At 42.3% G+C, this 10,742-nt stretch overlaps 1 long non-coding RNA gene across 2 annotated transcripts; it reads left to right on the top strand.

The window, feature by feature from the left end:
- Positions 1 to 5,034: 5,034 nt before the first annotated feature.
- Positions 5,035 to 10,742, top strand: LOC143649656 (uncharacterized). Of its 2 annotated transcripts, none has more exons than XR_013159141.1 (5): positions 5,035 to 5,344; positions 8,017 to 8,062; positions 8,710 to 8,833; positions 9,273 to 9,368; positions 10,697 to 10,742. It is a non-coding gene; the product is annotated as an uncharacterized LOC143649656 (long non-coding RNA). The 2 variants fall into 2 exon arrangements; XR_013159142.1 differs by having other exon boundaries at positions 5,035 to 5,356.

Genomic DNA, 10,742 nt, shown 5'->3' with positions numbered 1-10,742 from the left:
GAACCAAAAAGAGTTTCAGGATTAATCCAGGAGGTCCAACATCCAAATAACAGGAGTTTCAGAATGAAAGAAAAGGAAAAAAAAAAAACATAGTGAAGGACATTACCCAAGAAAATAATATAAAAGAATTTCCCAGAGCTGAAAGACCCATTTCCAGATTAACCATACCTACTGAGCACACCACAGTAAAATTCTGGAACATGTGGAATAAAAAGAGATTATTTTTCTTATTTCTTTATATTTTTCTGTACCTAGAATATTTTTGTAAGTAACATGCATTATTTTAACAATAAAAAGTTAAAATAAAGGCTGTAATTGATAATCAGGAAATAATGCCAAATTATAATCCCAGCTTAATTTTGACAATAGCCAACATTTTTCAAGTTAATACAATGAAGAAAAGATGAGCAAATTGAGTACAAGATTAAAGAGACGTGCTTCAATCAACATATAAACAAACACGATGAATAGAAAACATAAAATAAATGTAAAATAAGTGGCAGAAATAAACACAATCAAGAGTCACTTTAAATGTAAATGGGTTAAATTTGTTCAGACAAATTTAAGACAGAAAATACAACTGAAAACAAAATGACAAAGGCTGGAAAAGAGACATACCGTATGTGTTAGTTTGACATTGTTGTGTACCCTAGAAAATCCGTGTCCTTTAATCTTGATTCAATACCGCAGGGTGGAAACTCTTTTGATTAGATTCTCCATGGAGATGTGATGCTCCCAGTTGTGGGTGTGACCTTTTGATTAGATTATTGCCACAAAGATGCAGAGTGTCCAATTATGGGTGTGGCCTCTTGGTTAGATGGAGATGTGACTCAACCTATTCAAGGTGGGTCTTGATTAGTTTACTGGAGTTCTTTAAAAGGGGAAACATTTTGCAGAAACCTCAGAGGCAGACGCAGACACAGGCATTTGGAAATGCAGAACAGTTGCTTCAGAGCTGACAGAGGCATGGATGGTTGGAGATGCTCGAAGTGCTGACAGTGAGATGCCTAGACACGAGTAGAGCCCAACAGATGTTGCCATGTGTCTTCCCATGAGATGCTAAGTAATCCAGAACCCAGAGCTATGTCCCGGAGGAGCTAAGTGACGGCCCATAGATGCTTAGAGAGGAAATCACAGGGAACAAAGGCTGAAAGCAGCGGAGCCAGGAGCAAGGGACCAACTGTAGCTAGACATATACCTTCCCAGCTGATGGAAGTGTTCTAGATGGCATTGGCCTTTCTTGAGTGAAGGTAACCTCTTGTAGATGCCTTAATTTGGATATTTTCAGAACCTTAGAAATGTCAACTTATAACTTATTAAATTCCCTTTTAAAAAGCCATCCTGTTTCTGGTATATTGCTTTCCTGCAGTATTTGCAAACTAATGCACCAGACAAACACTAACAACACCAGAAAGTTGGTATGGCAAAAGCAGAATCAGGTGAAATAAAACTCAACCACAGAAATATTAAACAAGGAAGAGGGGGAGATTTTATATTGATATATTTACTCCTTCAAAACATATAATGATAATAGCCCATATTTATCAAGTCCTTATTACATTCCAGGCACTATGATATTACTTACATACAGGCATTATATTATCAAATCCTTAGCATAACCTTGTCAGGTTGGTACTACTATTGTAGTATCAGTTGAGGAAACTGAGACAAAGAGATGTTAGGTAGGTCATAGGTTGGCTAATAAGTACCAAAATCTAGTACTCTTAACCATCTTGCTATGCAACTAATACTATACCACTGAAATATATAAAGCAAAATCTGCTGGGTGTACTCTGACATTTTCTTTTCTTTTCTTTGTTTTTGCATGGGTAGGCACCAGAAATCGAACCCCAGTCTCCGGCATGGTAGGCAAGAACTCTGCATGCCTAGCAACTGTGGTCCGTCCTCCTACATTTTCTTTTGATATTATAAGGTTCTTTTTAAAAATATTTGGGTCTTTAATCCAACTGGAATTTATTTTTGTGGATGATCTAAAACAAGAATCTAACATAACTTAATCTTTTAGCCCATTGTCCCAACAGCTTCCTTTCCCCATTGATTTGAAATATCTCCTGATACATACTGGGTTCCCATATACACCTGAGTTTGCTTCTGAGCCGTTTTGTTTCTCTACTCTATATGTCTATTCCTTTAACAATAGCACACATATTTCCTTGATTTCTTAGCCATAACACATTTTTCACTGTTCCCAAGCATGCATTTCTCCCATGCCTCTGTGTTTCATTCACACTATATCCCTTGTAAACAGGACCTTTTGAGGATGCTATTTTTTAAACGTTTTATTGTGAAATATAACATATATACAAAAAAGCAGTACACTCGAAGTACATTTTAACAAGTAGTTATAGAACAGATTTCAAAGTTTGATATGGGTTACAGTTCCACAATTTTAGTTTCTTCCTTCTAGCTGCCCCAAGACATTGGAAGCTAAAAGAAATATCAATATAATGATTCAGCAGTCATACTCATTTGTTAAGTTCAACCTCATCTGTTATAACTCCTCCCTCTTCTTTGATCCTTTGACCAATCTTTAGGGATATTTGGGCTACATCCATTTTAACTTTTTCATGCCAAAAAGGGGTGTCAACAACATAGGATGGGGGATGGAATTAGTTGATATTCTTGGAGAGGCAGGCCCCTCTGAGTTTCAGGACTTATCTGGCCTAGGAACCATCTGGACGTTGTAAGTTTCAGGAAAGTAAACTTAGTACATTAAAATTTTGTAGAGTCTCAAATAAAGCCCTGGGTGTTTTTTAGGGTTAACAGGAATGATGCTGGCGGGAGTTTGGGAAACTCATGGCAATTAGCAATATCTGGCTGAAGCTTGCATAAGAGTAGCCTCCAGAATAGTCTCTCAACTCTATTTGAACTCTCCTAGCCACTGACACCTTATTTTGTTGCAGTTCTTTCTCTTTTTTGATCAGGAAAGTGTCACTGATTCCATGGTGCCAGGCCCAGGTTCATTCCTGACAGTCATGTCCCACACTGCCAGGGAGACTTTCACCTCTGGGTTTCACGTCCCACGCAGGGGGAGAGAAATGGTTTTCCTTGCAGAGTTGGGCTGAGAGAGAGCAAGAGAACGAGAGAGACAACATCTGAGCAAAACAAAGGTTTTCTGGAAGTAATTCTGAGGCACAATTCTAACTAGGCTTAGGTTCTCTGCTCCAGAAATAAGTTTCATGAAAGCAGCTTCAAGACCAAGTGCTCAGCCTTTTAACTTGGGAGTCCCTAATGTTTGAGAGAGTACTGGGGTTTCCGAGGTCGGAAAGTCTAATAGTTCCATATTTTTTCTCTAGCTCCTCAAGGGACATTGCCAATACCTTTTAAATTTTCTTGCATGGGCAGGCACTGGGAAACAAACCTGGGTCTCCGGCATGGCAGCAGGTGAAAACTCTGCCTGCTGAGCCACTGTGGCCTACCAATACTTTCTAGTTATCCGCCCAAAGTACCCTGGGATGTATACAGGTATTACATTAAGCTATACATAATTACAAGGCCTTGTTTCCATTCTGGGATACATGTGTTTGGGTTGTTTAAATGAGCTATCCAGACAGGTTGATTTAGAGTGTGTGTACCAGAAAATTTAGGTTTTGGACAAAATAAGCCTCTCTGCCTTTGGTCTCATACACAAGGCAAAGCTCTATAATACATATACTATCATCCCTTACCCTGTATTCTGATTTACCTTTGTCCCAACCAGATCTGCTTCATTCTTATCTCTAACTGAAGTCTGATCTCTTTTTTGTTTTTTTTTAAACAATCGTTGTACGTACATATGCTTTCAGAGCTACAGAACTCCTACTCTCAGTCTTTGGTGTCACACTGGTAGCCACAGTTCCTGGAAAATACCAGCTGATACACATTTAGCACCGCATCTCAGAATCTAGTAATATACTTACAACTCCAGACTAAATGTGACTGCTGTAAGGTCTTACAGTCTAGGATCCAAATTTCTTATAAGCATTTTCTAAAAGAGACCACACAATATTTGTTCTTTTACTTCTGGCTTATTTTGCACCACATAATGCCCCCAAAGGTCATTTACTTCATTGCCTGCCTCACGACTTCGTTCCTTTCTGTAACTGCACAACATTCCGTCACATGTATATCTCTCTGTTCATCTTTCTGCTTCTCAGTCGATATGCCCTTTGGCCACATCCATCCATTGGTCATCATGGATAATGCCCCAACTACACAATCCATTTTTACAGTGTCCTCACTTAGTTGTACAATGAAGATGTTATTTCAGTTAAGGTGTGGCCCAATTGAATGAAGTTGGGCCTTAACCTATTTCTCGAGGCTTTCACGAAATCAAAGCCATGGGGAGGAAAGAAGTCAGAAGTCAGCGGAATGTGGGAGAGATCGAAGGACCCGCCATATGCACTGCCACATGAAAGAAAAGCCAAGGACCAAGGATCTCCCAGAGCCAGCTCCCGAACACCTTAGTCTTCCAGAACTACCGGCTTGCTGAAGACAGGATATTGGACTTCTCTTAGCTTCAAAACCTAAAGCCAATAAGTTCCTATTAAGCCAACCCATTTTGTAGTTTTTGGGATTGCAGCCTGGAAAATAAGGAATCCCCCTTGTTCCCCCCTTCCCCCCCAAAAAAATCTTAAGTCGGGGTATACTTTTCTAAAGGATTGGCTTAAGCATAGAGAGAGGTGGAGGGGGTTGGGAGAAAGTTGTAAGCAAGGCCCCGCCCCTAGCCCCGCCCTACAGGGCAAGGCTCCGCTCCCGCTACGTCCATCAGCACAGGCCCCGCCCCCACGGCAAAGGATCTGCACTTAGCTCCAACCTCCAGCCCTAGTCCAACCTCACCCCAGGGCCTGAGCTCATTACCCCAGGGAAAGGAACTAGAATTTCTCTCCCGACGACGGATAAATAAGAAGCCGGCCTTCTGACCAACACCGCTTCAGACGCTTCGGCGCTCCAAGACCGGAGCCCCGATCACTTCCGCTCCCGGCAGTCCCGAGAGCGGAAGCGGAAATGCTGGGCGGCGCTGCGACGGGAGCGGCTGTGCGGGGCTGCGGCGCACGCTGCGGTGGGAGTGTCTCCGGCCTGTCTGCAAGTGCCGCAGGGCCCCTCCGAGGACCGGGAGGGCTCGGCGGGCGCGGGAAGGGGCTGGAGAACCAGGGATCGCCACCCGGGCCGAGGTTCTTCCTCTCGTCGGTAGTCCCGGGGCTGGGCTCTCACAGCTCGCGCCTCGCAGGACGGTGGCCCCCACCTTACCTCGCCTTCGGGTACCCCGCGCCCTGGCAGACAAGACTGTCATCCGCTCCTAAAAGAGATCACGGAAGTACAGCCAGGTCTGCCCATCGATCAGGTGAAACACCCGGTGGGTCACCCCAAGCGTCCTCGGGGGCTTAGAAGTCCACCCCCCCCCCCCAAAAAAAAGACATGCATCCTTGCAGCTCAAGCCTTACCAGTTGTCCCCATCGGTGGCTAATTGTACCTCCTTTATGCAAGATTACCTTTTTATTAGCACATCCACGTTTTATTTCATACGAGATTTAGTGTTACCTAGTTTTGCAACTAGAAAGTTAGGACTGAATTTATATGTGCAAATTGGTTTGAGTGGCTTGTCAACTGAGTTTAAAAAGTGGAATGTGCCCTCTATTAAGGAATGTATTTGAGGACTGACAACTTGTAGTTCCTTAGCTCTGAACCTACTGCCTTAGCTTAGCTTTTCTTTTTCTTTTCCTTTTCTTTTTTTTTCTCTTTTTTTAAAGAGTGCTTTTAATTTGTGGATTTTACTGTGGTGGCTGTGGGCATTCTCCCCTCTCCCCCCTCCCTCCACTTTTTTTCTTTTTACTGTAGGGTGAGGGCAAAAGCTGTTCTCACTTGTGTATATATACTTACAAGTTTTACCACCAAGGAAAAGAACGTGAGGGACTCCCAGAAAAAGACAAGTGGGCTTATGTTAGCAGGGAAAATTGAAATTGAGTTGACTGTAAATGGGATGACTTCATGTAGAGGGTTTTCTTTTTTAAGTGGGGAAATGAAAAAATAAATTCTGGAGGAAAGTTAAGCATCAGATTTCAGTTTTATGAGTGAGGCATTTGTTTCCAAAATGCATACTTGCCCTGCTTTGCCTTTTTAGAATTAACACGGTTTCTCAAAGGTACCTGAAGTGTAATGTTGTGCCTTATGTTGTAAGGCATTTTAAATTGTTCTTACGTTCAATTTTTGTGGTGTAATGTTTTGTGTATGTGCATGTGCATATAACTGTGCCTCAGGGTAGTTACAGTGAATTATTCCTGTAATAAAAAATTTTCCTGCAGTTTAGGGTCCCACAGCTTTTTTGAGTGATTTATGAATTGGACTGCATCCCCTTCAGAAAGAAGAGAGCTCGGCCTAGGGAGGGGAAAGGAGAGACTTACATGGAAGCATGTGAGGAAATTTTCTGATTGGCTGACTTTAAATTTTCAATTTTACATAGTAAGGTTTTACAAAGTGGGGAAGCAGATATATATTGATTAGTGTGGTATGCTTGGGCTCTCTGATAAGCTGTCTCTACTGAACTAGTTTTATCACTAGGTGTGGCTCATCAGCAACCCTGGACTGTGTGTTCCATTTTCTTGGAAGGTTAATTGTTTTTATCCTCTGAAATAGCTCTTCTCTGAAAGGAGTCTTCTCCCTGTAATGCCCAATGCAGGCAGCCACTTTATTTTATTTAACATGTGTGGGAGGTAGAATTGAGAGAATTTGGTGAGGTATTCCATCTGCCACATATATAGCATAGGGGTTGGCACAATGCCAGTTTCTAGAAATAAAGTTGTTTTGGAACACATTTGTTTACATGTCATCAGTGGCTGCTTTGGTGCCATAATTTCAGAGTAAAGTGGTTGTGACAGAGACCATAGCAAAACCTAAAATAGTCACTACTTGGCTCTCTACAGAAAATTATTGCTGACTCCTGATATATTTAGTATGCACCAAGCACTGTGCTAGTGGCTGGAGATGGAGTTCTGAAAGAGGTGGACACAGCACTGTATTCAAAGAGTTTCCGTGTTGGGGGGAGAGAGGCAGAAAGGCCAAAACAAATGAATGTGAAATTACAACTTTGTAAAAGGCAGCAAAGGAAAGTAGAGTGTGTTACAGGTATTTTGAGTGAATATAAGAGGAGGAGAATCTTTTAATTGGGTGGGGGAGGTCAGGTAGAAATGACCTAGGGATGTGGTCCAGAAGGTGGCTTGGGGCCCAGTATGTTGCTTATTGAAATAAATCCCAAGTAGAGATTTTTGTTTTGTTTTGTCTTTTGTTTTAAGTAACTATATTACAGTTAGGTAGTATTGTGCTATCCATTTCTGAGTTTTTACAATCAGTCCTGTTGCACAATCTATATCCCTTCAGCTCCAATTACCCAATATCTTACCCTGTTTCTAATCTCTTAATGGTCTCTGTTATCAATGAAATTTTCCAAGTTCATTCATTAATGTTAGTTTTTATCAGTGAGACCGTACAGTATTTGTCCTTTTGTTTCTGGCTAATCTCACTCAGCATAATGTCCTTAAGGTCCATCCATGTTGTTACATACTTCATAACTTTATTCTGTTTTACAGCTGCATAATGTTTCATTGTATATATATATACCACAGTTTGTTTAGCCACTCCTCTGTTGATGGACATTTTGTCCGTTTTCATCTCTTTGCAATTATAAATAATGCTGCTGTAAACATTAGTGTGCAAATGTCCGCTGTGCCCTTGCCCTCATGTCCTCCGAGTAGATACCTAACAATGGTATTGCCGGGTTGTATGGCAGTTCTATACTTAACTTCCTGAGGAACCGCCAAATTGCCTTCCACAGTGGTTGTACCATTTGACATTCCCACCAACAATGGATATGTGTGCCTCTTTCTCCACATCCTCTCCAGCACCAAGTAGAGATTTTTAATTTGTCTGTTGTGGCTGGAGGCTCACAAAAATGGAACTACCTGGGCCAAACTTCTGTTTGTTTTCACCTCTTCTTTTATTTCAATCTCTCTTTTATTGCAGGGAGAACACAGCCTGAGATTTCTAACCCCCTGGCACTGGCATCATGGTGAGTAGGTCAGAGGGAAGCAGAATGTTTGGGTGTCTTAGTTGGCCAGGGCTATTGAAACAAAGGACCATAGACTAGGTGACTTAAACAACAGAAATTTATTGTCTCACTTCTGGAGGCGAGATATCTGAAATCAAGGGCCATGCCTCCTCTTAAAGGGGAGAATCTGCTCCATGCCTCTCCTGGCTTCTGGTCGGTGGCTAGCAGTCCATGGCGTTCCTTGCTTTGTGTTGGCATCACTCAGTCTTTGCCTCTGTTGCATTGCCGGCTCTCTGCATCCAAATTTCCTCTCCTTATAGGGACACTGGTGATGTTTGATTAGGGTCCATCCTACTCCAGTGTGGCCTCATCTTAATTAATCACATCTCCAAAGGTCCTGTTTACAGCTCTGTCCACATTCATGAGACTAGGGGTTAGGACTGGAACATAGCTTTGTGGAGACACAATTCAGTGTGGTCAGCCACATGGTCCCCCTCACAGTGACTCAACTCTGCCTTTGTGTGCCAACAAAACTTTATTTACAAGGGCTGGACTTGCTGACTCCTTGTATAAAGAGAGCTCTCTGCTTAGATTTCCCCAGTGATAACTAGTCAGTATGTGTGCTGTGGGAAGGTCCTGGCTGAACCACAGCATGTGTGCTGCTTTAGGAATCAGTTACCTTCCAGAACGTGGCCGTGGGGCTCACTCAGGAATGGGCGTTGCTGGACGGTGCACGTCGGAACCTATGCAGACGTGTGATCCTGGAAAACTGCAGGACCCTAGCTTCCCAGGGTAAGCCTGGCATTGCTCCTCCTTTCCTCCACTCAGGCGCCAAGTGTTCTGGAAGTGCCTGCTGTGTCCCAGGAGCTCGGTGGGGCAGGGTGGGGGATGGGGTGGTGAAAAAGCCCCCACCGGCTTCCTGTCACGCTGACTGTCTTCTCTCCATAGTAAGAACTTGTGAGTGTCTCCTCTGAGCCTGACCTTGAGCTTCAGGGCTTAAAGAACCTTGGTCCCCTAGGGCAGAGAGGAGGGTGTCTGTGGTTTGGGTCCTTGTGAAAGAGCTTTACTGTCTTGTCTAGCAATTGGGTGGGATCATTTTGCAGCCCCCTTATCTTGCACTTGCTCATTCTCAGAATCCTGAATCCTGTGTTGGTGCTGGGTCTGGGAAAGGGTTTGTTGCCTTCTGCACTTCTTCTCCCCCTGCAATGTACACATCTTTCCCCATGAACAGGGACCCCACCATGCAAACCCACTCAGGTCTCCCAGTTGGGACCAAGATAAGAGCTCAAGGCAGCAGGAAGAGAGCTTGTCCACGCTGCAGGTGTAGGTGAGTGCCAGGCAGACAGCTGACCTTGCCCCTACCTGGTCAGGGGCAGCATGGCATTGGGAAATGTCAGGTAGAGAATGTTCTATAATTCCCATTGTCTGAGGAAAGCAAAAGCTCTTTGGGTGAGATTTCTCAAGGTTCTTTAATTTCCCCTCTCTTTTTGCTTTCCAACTGTGTTCGCATACTTTCTTTCAGTCTTACAAAAAGATCTGTCCTACTTCTTCTATTTGCTTTTTTTTCTTGACTTACAAATCACATACTATAAAATCTATCCTTAAAAGTGTACAATTCATTGGCAGTGTATTCACTAAGTTGTGCAGTTGTCACCATACTTAATTCCAGAACTTTATCCTCATCTCCAAAACAAACCCTATACCTGTTATTAGTCACTCCCTGCCACTCTCCCTCCCCCCCAAAAAACAGCACCAGTCTCTTTTCTATTTCCATAGATTTAACCATTTTGAATATTTCAGATAAATAGACCTATACAATAGGTGACTTTTTGTATCTGGCTTCTTTTACTCAGCATCACGTCTTTAAGGTTCATCTGTGTTGCAGCATTAATCAGAGTTTCATTCCTTTTCATGGCTGAATAATATTCCACTGAATGTACCGACCCACATTGTGTTTGTCCATTCATCTGTTGATGGACATTTGGGTTGTTTCCACTTTTGACTGTTATGAAAATTGCCACTATGAAGATTGATGAACCAGCTTATGTTTGACACCTCTTTTCAGTTATAAACCTAGTTTCAGTTATATGCCTAGGAGGCCTAGGAGTGGAATTGTCAGGTCATAAGGTAATTCTGTGTTTAAGTTTTTAAGGAACTGCCAAACTGTTTTCCAAACTGACCGTACTGTTTTACATTCCCACCAGTGGTATAAGAAGATGCTAATTTTTCCACATCCTTTCTGCTTGTTATTGCCCATTTCTTCTTTAAATTTAACAGTTGTTTTCCTGATAATCCTCTCTTTCATGGCAAGATCAGTCTCAATCCTCATAGAAGCTTGGATTAGGAAATTGCATCACAGTCCTCCCTCATTCCTCACTGCCGAATTCTGCACATGTGAGATTCCTTCAAGTCTGGCTTTACTCACTAATGCCTTCTTCCTTTTTAGTATCTTCCAAAGTTTAGGGTCAATTTATATATATTAAAAGTCTTTTTGTTGTAGTAACATACATACAAACTAACATTTCCCATTTTAACCAGTGTCAAAACAATTTTTTTAAAAATCTTAATTTTTTTGGTGGTGGTGGTGGGGGGAGTTGTCAGTCTCATACCTCCATTTCTTTCTGAGACATATTAAATCTCTTTAATTCTTTTTAGGTTGGCAGTCTCAACTTAAGCCCAAAGAATCCATGCCTTTGCAGGG

This window comes from Tamandua tetradactyla, chromosome 11 (genome assembly GCF_023851605.1).
Source record: "Tamandua tetradactyla isolate mTamTet1 chromosome 11, mTamTet1.pri, whole genome shotgun sequence".
Lineage (NCBI taxonomy): Eukaryota > Metazoa > Chordata > Mammalia > Pilosa > Myrmecophagidae > Tamandua > Tamandua tetradactyla.
This window is presented reverse-complemented; position numbering and strand designations above follow the sequence as displayed.